This window comes from Nanorana parkeri, unplaced genomic scaffold (genome assembly GCF_000935625.1).
Source record: "Nanorana parkeri isolate BGI_ZX_2015 unplaced genomic scaffold, ASM93562v1 scaffold624, whole genome shotgun sequence".
NCBI classification, from domain to species: domain Eukaryota; kingdom Metazoa; phylum Chordata; class Amphibia; order Anura; family Dicroglossidae; genus Nanorana; species Nanorana parkeri.
Genome location: NW_017306892.1, coordinates 500,271 through 510,229, shown reverse-complemented (window position 1 = coordinate 510,229; position 9,959 = coordinate 500,271). Strand labels below are relative to the sequence as shown.

The 9,959-nt window shown below is 44.1% G+C and overlaps 1 protein-coding gene across 1 annotated transcript in view; it reads right to left on the bottom strand.

Annotated features, from left to right (window-relative positions):
- The window catches only part of FOXP1 (forkhead box P1), a 414,947-nt gene extending 413,531 nt beyond the window's left edge, over positions 1–1,416 (bottom strand). Inside the window, exon 1 of the mRNA XM_018563026.1 lies at positions 855–1,416. The gene's annotated coding sequence lies outside the window, so the exon portion shown is untranslated. The remainder of the gene's footprint in view (positions 1–854) is intronic.
- Between the last annotated feature and the right edge of the window lie 8,543 nt (positions 1,417–9,959).

The following is a 9,959-nucleotide window of genomic DNA, read 5'->3' as shown; positions in this document are numbered from 1 at the left end:
GGGGGGGGGCGAGAGGTCCGATGTTCCTTGTTGGATTGTAATTTTAATTTATATTATGGAGAAGGCATCAGGAATACCTCTGTTATCGCAGGGGGAGTGAAACCCGAAGGGGGCGTGAATAGAGCTGGGGACCATTGTGGGGGGTCTTGCTACTAATCTCCAGTGCTTAACTCAACCCTCCAGACTCCATCAGTAACTGAAACACCACCGTTGCAATAACTAAAACCCTTCAGATAGCTGCTCTTAACAAAACTCAGATGCTATTCGAAACTTGAGCGAAGCTGCTCCACGTCAAGTTATGCACCTCTGGAGCAAATGGTTTTAAGGGACCAGGCGGTGCTGATATTTCCCTTTCTCTCTTCCCTTGACTGCGGAAGGGTTAACGTGTGTGCCTTTCAGACAAGCCCACTCTTCCACGGTGCCTTTTCGCCAGCTGCAGGGGAAGGGGGCTGTCAAAGCTTCACCTAGAAATCTCTCACTGCCAATTGTTCAACCTCTGTGATCTCTGCCATAGACTCCCGTGCCTGACATGAAGCTGATACCAATGAGAAGACAGCTCGCTCTTCATACAAGGAGCTTCTGATTTTCCCAGGGGTGGCTCAGCAACAGTCTCCACCGTCCTGAGCCTGCAAACAATGAAAGCATACCAGAAACAAGTATACATTATGAATCTTGGAAGACTTTTACACAATAAAGTTGGCCACAGCAAAAGGTCCTGCATGCGATTGTATGCAAAGTGGAGCTTAAGTGACGTGTTACGAAAGCCCTGGGCGCACAGGACAAAGGTACAGCACGCTCCAGCCAAAGACAAAAGTAATGAGGGTAAAAAAAAAAAAAGTGAAGGCAAAACTTACCCATTCATGAGCAGAGTCAGAGACCGAGGTTTGACTGCCAGTGCACCGCAGCGTGAAAAGAGTGCACAGCGGCGTGAAAAGAGTGCACAAAGAGCGGACTTTAAATCCACCAGAGGGGAGAAAAGTTACTGTCCTTGGCTGTGTGTGTGCTTTCGCACAAGCCTCAGTGTACGGAAGGACTAAAGGCATGTGGTCTAAACACAACAAAAGCCACTGCCTTACTCTAGATTAAATATGCAGGAAGAGGCCCCTTTTGCATAAACACAAACACTCCGGCAAATGAGTAACTGGCTCAACTCACATGTCTGCTGTGAAGCTGTACCTGCCTCGCTGTGTGACAGCAACTGAGAGCAGGCGGCTGGGAGAGCATGCACACAGCCGGGAGTGTATGGGCTCCTCTGCTGGACACAACTTCTGTAAAGTCTGTGTGCTGGAGCAATTGGAAACAGCTGGAGACGATGATGACAGCCTTCTGTTCTCACACCACTGGAATTACAGGCGGCTGCGGAACATTTTATTGCCATTGTTTCTTATTATCTCGACTTGCGTTATTATTATGATTAGCAACATTATGATTATTTTCTTATCGGAATTGTAACGCGTAAAGAACACACGTTGTTGCAACTGTATCAAACTGTCTTGCAAAAAGGAAGTAAATAAAAAGTTGCTTTTAAAACTTTTTGGGAGATTTCAAGAGTCACAATCAAAAGTAAATTTGTTCTCTTGTGTGACATGACTCATTTATTGTATGCTGTCCCTGTCCTGAAAGAGCTCACAATCTAAGGTCCCTATTGCACACACATACAGGGCCGGTTAAGGCCTGGTGCACACCAAGGTGATTTATCACATGGATTTAGTCGCGCGATGTCACACAAAACAGGGATCTGCATGTAAGTCAATTGAGGCTGTTCACACCTTCGCTTTGCGTCTAAATCGCCTGTCGCGCAAAAAGGTGCAATAGCTATTTTTGCCAGGTTGTCGCACGGTTTAGGTCACATAGACATCTCTATGAATTGAAAACTGTATGGTTTTTGAGGCAAAATCGAGTAAACAAGACGCACGACAATCACCAAGCTCTATCGCCTAGGTGTGAATCTGGCCTTAGACAGGAGCCAACTAACTTTCCAGCATGTCTTCATAGAGATGTGCATGTTTGTTGACTGTGACTTATTGTTGTTTAGGGCACCAGAGAAGCGAACATAAATGATACTAAGGGGAATTTATCAAGACTGGAGCAGACAAAATCTGGAGCAGCTATGCATGGCAACCAATCAGCTTCTCTCTTTTATTTTGAAATCTTACCTGAACAAACTGAAGAGAAAAGCTGATTGGTTGCCATGCACAGCTGCTCAAGATTTTGTCTGCTCCTGTTTTTATAAATTCCCCCAACGGTATGTACTTTACAACCCCCCTCTGAAAAAAATTGCCAAATATAAGATGGACATTTTTTTTTACATACATATTTCCTTGTGGACAGCGCTGTATTGTTATTAGCGGGGGCAGAGATGTGACCACCTAAACTCACCTACCTGGAGGTCTGTATGTGCCACTCAGACTGGCAATTTTGGCATTGTGGCTAACACTTTACATTGGAGTGTTTAACCGGCCAATATTTTTTTTTTTGTTTTCTTGTTTTCAATACAGTGGAAGAAGAAATAGAACTTTTTTTTAATTTCTTCCTGGGGCTCTATTAGAGAGATTCCCGTCAAATACTGTGTCGGTGACAACCAAACAGGAAGTGAGAAAAAATGCCCAAAAGCAACAAAGAAATAAATAAAAATCCTTTTTTTTTTAAGGATAATAGGGGTAGGCTAGAAACCCTCTAACCTTTTATTAAAGGTTTCCTCAACTTCCTGTCTGGTAAAATTGACTAATATTAGTAATTAGTAATATTAAGCAGGACAGAACATGAGGAAGCCTATAAAAACTCGACAGGGGTTCAGATCCAAAACTAAAAACAATGACATTGAGAACTCTGATTGGACATGCAAATCAACTGCTTGGTGTCCGCCCGTTGTATATAAACGGACGGACGGCTCGCTCTTGGATGCCGGTTGTTGTACTTGTGTTACTGAAAACTTTTATGTGTTTATGTTTTTAAAGGTGCATCAAAGTCCAAGGAAGGTCGTACTGAACAAAATGGAAATTCTCCAATACCATTTACATTTTTTTTAAAACATATATTGCATAAGCTATCAGTGTGGTGGGGTGTCATAAAAAAAAGGCCTGCTGGATAACTGGCACACATTTCTGTTCAGCAAATCACCCCTCCAAGTGTAGGAGAAAAATGTATTTATATCTCATTTGTCTTTGTAGAAATACAAAAGAAAAAAGGCAGCTTGTTTACAAAGTTGTTTCAGGAAGCCAACTTTGTAACTTTCAAGCTGACTTGGCGTCGGCAACGAGTGGACATCTAATGTTATATATTTGTATATTACAAACATAAATATATTATATCTTTTATTTATTTTAGTCATGTATAGCAGTTGAGCTAAAAATAATTTAACTTGTGCAAGAAATATTACCTTTTTTGTGCAAAATAATTTGTTTTGGATTAAAAAAAAAAAAGATTGAAAAGTAATTATTATTATTATTATACAGGATTTATATAGCACCAACAGTTTGCGGAGCGCTTTACAATATAAGGAAGACATTACAATTACTATACAAATCAAGACAAAATAGTAAGAAGGGCCCTGCCCATGAGAGCTATAATTTTTGGTTGTTGAATGGGGTGTGTGTTTGGGTTTTCTCCTGGAGCACTCGTTTCCAGGATCTAAACATGTTCTAGCTAAACTAGTTCTTAATGTGGTAGGAATATTTGACTGCAAACTCCTCAAGGGCGGAGACTATACTCCAATCAAACTTTTTTTCCCCCTTAGTTTTGGATAGAGTGCGTAGGGGCTAAAACCTTTGATTTTTATTGGTGTCAGTGTTTGGGCACTTGCGCAGGAAGTGAGGGGAAATCTTTTAAAGAGGGCAAACGGACAAGTTCTATTCTTTCCCTATCCTATTAAAACTAAGAAAAAAATTAGGTTTTGGAGTTTTAATGGATGAATATTACAAACTTTGCAAATATGCTCTAAAATTAGATGAATTATTAAAATAAATTGAAATTAAAAAAGGCAGTTTTGGATAAATCATGAGACTGTTTGGGGGGGGGGGGGGGGATTTATCAAAACTGGAGCAGGCAGAATCTGGAGCAGTTGCCCCGGGCAACCAATCAGCTTTATACTTCAGTTTGTTCACTGAAGATTTGAAAATGAAAGAGAGAAGACGATTGGTTGCGATGCACAGCTGCTCCAGGTTTTCTCTGCTCCGGTTTTGATGAATTCCCTTCACTGTATATTACAATGGGCTCAATTTTTGACACAAGAAATACGGCTTTTTATTTTCAGCCATGTGACTGTAATTTTCAGATCTCATTGGACTGTGCTGAAAGTAATTTCCTCTTTTTTTCTTTTTAAACGAAGATCCTTATCCTGGTGCTTTAAATTTATGAATTAAGCCTAAAGTGTTTGTTCATGTACAGACAAATCTAGGGTTATACTTAACATTCCTTGAAAATTAATTAGCCTGTGACAGTTAGAAGGTGCACACACATTTCGACTAAGTATATATGATTGCCAGGTGCATTGCAGATGCTACAAGCTTAACTTTTCTGGACTTTGTGGCTAAGGGTGGCCATACACTTAACAACCCTCGCAAGACTTTTTTAAAGTACTTAAAAAAACGTACAATCTGCCCATCTTGGACAGGCAGATCGTACTTGATGACTGCAATGAGGGGCGGGCTTCCGATGACTGCAAACGGGCAGTGTGCGCGTGCGCACACCGGACTGTTCGGCAGTTGTCGAACAAGCAGGCCACTAACTCGCCGAGAATCGTCCGATTCCCGGCGGGTTTTCCAGCATGCTTGTTCGACGGAAGACACGCGACCGCACAGTAGAAACGGTCGCACGCCTTCCATACACTGTACGATTATCGTACGATCGCGGGATTTCCTGCAATTCTCGTACGAGAATCGTGCAGTGTGTGGGCACCTTAAGCCTTTCCCCTGAATCTAAGCTTTTCCTATGTAGTGTCACATGGACAAAAGAGAGTGCACTGTCAATGGGCAGGGGGGTAGAATTGCTTGTTTTTTATGGCTATAGGGATAGAGCTTAGCATCAAATGTGGGGAAGTCAAGTGCTTAAAAACAAAGGGAAACTAGGATCATAGGGGCACACATGATGCTTATCTAGAGGGATAGCATGAACCTAAAGGTGCCCATACACCTTACGAATATCGGCCGATTTTGAATTGCAAAAGTGTTTTCGTCCAATATTCGTAAGGTTGATGGGCAGTGTACAACCGCAAATACTGTACAATTGTACGACGTTCGTCTTACCAGCATGCTAGAAAACTCCGGTCGATCGCACGATTTCCGCAAGGTTGGTGGCGTTTCCGTCAAAATTTATATGATTAACACTGCACCTGCGCAAACGAAAATCCGATTACCGCAATTTGTCCAGGTGCTTTCTTCTAACTACCACTGATTGAACTGTGCGAAGGTCGGGGGCAGGATGGGGCTGCCGTACGAACGGTTCGATCACCGGACGCACCTTTTTGTCCGATGATTGCAAGGCGTATGGGCACCTTAACAGAGCCTGTGTGAAAGTTTAAAATGTCTGACAGGTTCACTTTGGTTTATGTGTTTCAGACAAAACTTAAAACTGGACAGAATAAGCCAAAGAGACGCATAAAGGATGTAAAATGGGCTGATTGGGGAAAAAAAGCATATGCAATATACGTGCATATTGCATAAAGGTGTAAAACCTGTAACAATACATGTCAACCATTGATGAACTACATTTTATTTTAGTATATGAACTTATTGCAGTTATTATATTCAATATTATGATTTCTCCTAAACAAGCAGAAACATTTCTCAAATATTTCAAATCCAGGATTGATTTGGAAATGTTCTGCTAAATCTATTAAAAAGAACCCCTGGCAAAGAAATGTATAAACCCTTGTAGTGATGCTACCCCCACACTGCAAGGCTTAACTGCTTGTTTTCGTCTAGGGACTAAAATAAAAAAGTTATACTCACCCGAACATGAATGGTTCACAGAATGCCTTGTATTCTGGGAACCGTTCACAAAATACAAGGGGGGGGGGGGGTTATCAAAACTGGAGCAGATAAAAACTGGAGCAGCTGTGCATGGCAACCAATCAGCATCTCTTTCATTTTCAAATTTTAACTGAACAGACTGAAGACAGAAGCTGATTGGTTGCCATGCACAGCTGCTCCGGGTTTTTTTGTGTTCCAGTTTTGATAAATTCCCGCCAATGTATTGGATGCGTTGACCAAGATTTCTTAGACCGTTGCAGCAGAGGGGGAGAGAGGTTCCAAGGACCGATCGAAGAGCAAAACCAGCTCTGAGGATTGGGGGCGTATACGTTTTTTTTATTTTAGTCCCTAGACAAAAACAAGCAGTTAACTCTTGCAATGCAGGGGTAGCTCCACTGCAAGGGTTTAGAACAATTTTACCCGGGGTTCTTCTTTAACAGAAACACATACTGAGTTACCGTTGTAACATTTACCTGCAATATTTGATGTGATTTTAGCCGTTTATTTGCTTGCTGTTTCATATTTTGATTACTGTATACATAAAATGGTAAGCGCTCCCTCTAGTGGTCATCTGTATATTAGGGAATGTGAGCAACACTCCTGAGACCAGCGCGTTTAGGAATATAGAAAGCCTGATATCTTCATTTAGGCCAGAACTAACTCAGAGACTTGCACTGAGAGATGAGTAATGAGACACAGTCAATGAACAATTATACTGGGTGGATGGGCTATTTTTAAAAAATTAGGTCCAATGCCTGAGTAAAAAAATGGCAGCTCAGGCTGCAATAATGACCTTAAATTTGGAGTAGACCCTTGCAGTAACTCTTCTATGCCACAAGATGTCCTCAGTCTTCTGGGTTGAATAACTCCCAGTTTTAAATTAGGACTGAGGTCATGCTGTAAGTGCAGGGCTTCATGTGTATCACTGAAGACCACCCAGGCTGGATAAGAGGCAAAGAGGAAAAGGACCCTGCAGCATCATGTGACTTTGAAAACGGAAATGCACTATAACTGTGGAGCCCAGAGTTAGGCTGCCAGTTGATCCCATTCATATATATTATATATCCTTGGATAAAAGTTCTGAGGAAAGATTACAGATTCCCTTTACAAGGTTTGACATAGAATTTTTCAGAACCTAATCAGCTCTTCCCATGCTCGCCTCAAGGACTTCACTAGAGTCTCTCGCATCCTATGGAACTCTTTACCCCAACCTGTCTGACTATCTCCCACTCTGACTGCCTTTAGGCGATCCCTTAAGACTCATCTCTTCAGGGAAGCCCATCCCACCTCTAACTAACCACTGAACTCTCACTTTCTCAAACAATTCATCTCCTCATGTATCAATTGCCCCTCCCTTTTAGATTGTAAGCCCCCACGGGCAGGACCCTCCTTACCTTCTTGTCCTGAATTGTATTGTGATTCTAATGTCTTCCTTATATTGTAAAGCGCTGCACAAACTGTTGGCGCTATATAAATCCTGTATAATAATAATAACCTCAATGCAAATGGCAGTATGGGAAAAAATAATGAAGAACACAGGCAAAGGGCATCCTGTTAGCGGCTGGGGACTACAAGTTCCCCCCAACAATTAATCCTGGTGAGCAGGACATGCGGGGGCTTGTAGTCCTCTAGCGGCTGCAGGGGCTCCAGGATATCCGTGTCTGTTCCAAAACAAAGCAATGATATCACAGCCGCATGATGACCCACGCGTTCCTAGCCTGAAGACAAAATGTTGACATCTGGAGGCATGCACACCTGCAGCAGGAGGGAAAGCTCTGAAGCAACATTTTTTTTTTGCAGAAATCCCTTTTTCAGCTGATGAAAGAGGTGATGCCTTTTAAAACCATAAAGAAACAAGAATTGAATCAACTCAGCAGGCATGTGAGATTTTCTTCTCTAGGGTGACAACTTCTTGCGGTCCCCTAAAAACCCCAAAGTTCCCCAAAAGCAAAAAAAAACTTGAAAATCAAAGCCTGTTTAAGGTACTGTTTGCACATTGCGCAAACGCTGCCGGCACATTAACGCTGAACTCCAGAGAAATGTTAAAACTACTCTTGCGGTGGAGCTCCCCCTGCACTGTAAGGGTTAAATGCTTGTTTTCCTCTAGGGCAGGGGTGGGCAACTCCAGTCCTCCAGCTGTTGTGGAACTACAAGTCCCATGAGACATTGCAAGACTGACAGTTACAGGCGTGACTCCCAGGGGCAGCGGCATGTTGGTATTTGTAGTTAAAGCACAGCTGGAGGGCCGGAGTTCCCACCCCTGGTCTAGGGGAACATTAAACAAGCAGTTATACTTACCTCCCCTCTTTCCTCTGAGGCTCCGCGTTGCGGGCAGGTCAACACAATGCAGGCATGTTGATCTTGCATTGTAAGTGATGAAGTCAAAGTGCGACCAACAAATGAAGAGGTGAACCGAAGCGACTTTGGGGGGGGGGATCAGTGGCGGAATAATCTCCATAGCGACCCAGGCTGCCGCTATGAGACCCAGGTCACAGGGGAGCCCGGCCAGGACATCCCCCTGATGTCGTGTGGGCCACCTGGGTCACTATGGCATTTCAGGCTGCTGGCTGTCACTAGAGGCTGTGAGGAGGAATGCGCCGCTGTTCAGATCACTGACAACCTGTCAGTGATGTGTGCTGTGCCGCGTTCCTCCTCACAGCCGCTGCTGAGTCCGTGACAGTCAGCAGGGTAGGAGGAGGCTGGGCCGTGCGTCAGCAGTGTAGGAGGCAGGGGCCCGGCGTCGGCAGTGAATGAGGAGGTGGGGCCAGGCAATGGAGGAGGTGGGGCCCAGCAACGGAGGAGGCCCAGGCGGCCGCTATGAGACCCAGGTCACAGGGGAGCCCGGCCAGGACATCCCCCTGATGTCGTGTGGGCCACCTGGGTCACTATGGCATTTCAGGCTGCTAGCTGTCACTAGAGGCTGTGAGGAGGAATGCGCCGCTGTTCAGATCACTGACAACCTGTCAGTGATGTGTGCTGTGCCGCGTTCCTCCTCACAGCCGCTGCTGAGTCCGTGACAGTCAGCAGGGTAGGAGGAGGCTGGGCCGTGCGTCAGCAGTGTAGGAGGCAGGGGCCCGGCGTCGGCAGTGAATGAGGAGGTGGGGCCAGGCAGTGGAGGAGGTGGGGCCCAGCAACGGAGGAGGCGGGGCCCGTCAGCGACCAGGGAGGAGGACACCTGAGACCCTGCATAGAGAGTCCGTGGGTGGCTCTGCAGGGTCACTCTCAGGTGGGCTGTTTGGGTTATCAGATGGGCATACCTAGAAATACAAAATTTTGCTATGGGGCCTTGTGATTTCTAGTTACGCCCCTGGGGGGAATGTAGTGTAATAGTATGTGCCCCTGCCACCCCTTGCAGCGTCTCAGACCAAATTGCAATGGTGGTGCTCGTAGTGATAACCCCGGATGACATCGTATGCATCAATCAGTAGAAAGTGAGGATTGCCAGCACTTGGAAGATGACGTTCAAATCATAATGTTCATTTATTGAGATAAATTGTCACATTTATGACATATAGCCAACGTTTCGAAGCCACACAGGTCCTTTCATCAGGGCAACAAAGTGACCTTTGGGTGGGAATGGTCGCATGAAGAGAAGGAAGCCTGCAGAAGCAAGGGATAAGGGTAAGTAAAACTGCCTTTTAATGATGCCCTAGGCCAGGGGTGGACAAATTACTATGGAATTCAGATGCCAGACTGTCCAATCCGGTAGCCAGCAGGATTTATTTTTCAAGAGCCAGCTCCATTGGCAATAGCTAGAGAAAACCTCAAAGGTTAGGTGTCAGCAGTCATTTTTTTTAGGCATATTGGGTACTAACCTAAAAACCCTTCATTACCAGGTCATTTTTATTGCTGTCTCAGCCTGACTGTCTTACATAACTCAACACTGTACACAAATTATTATTATTATTTTTTAGATAGATAGAGCTTTCTTTTGGTGATATTTAATTTATTTTTTTCTGACTGGCTTTCATATTTCATATTTGGTGATCA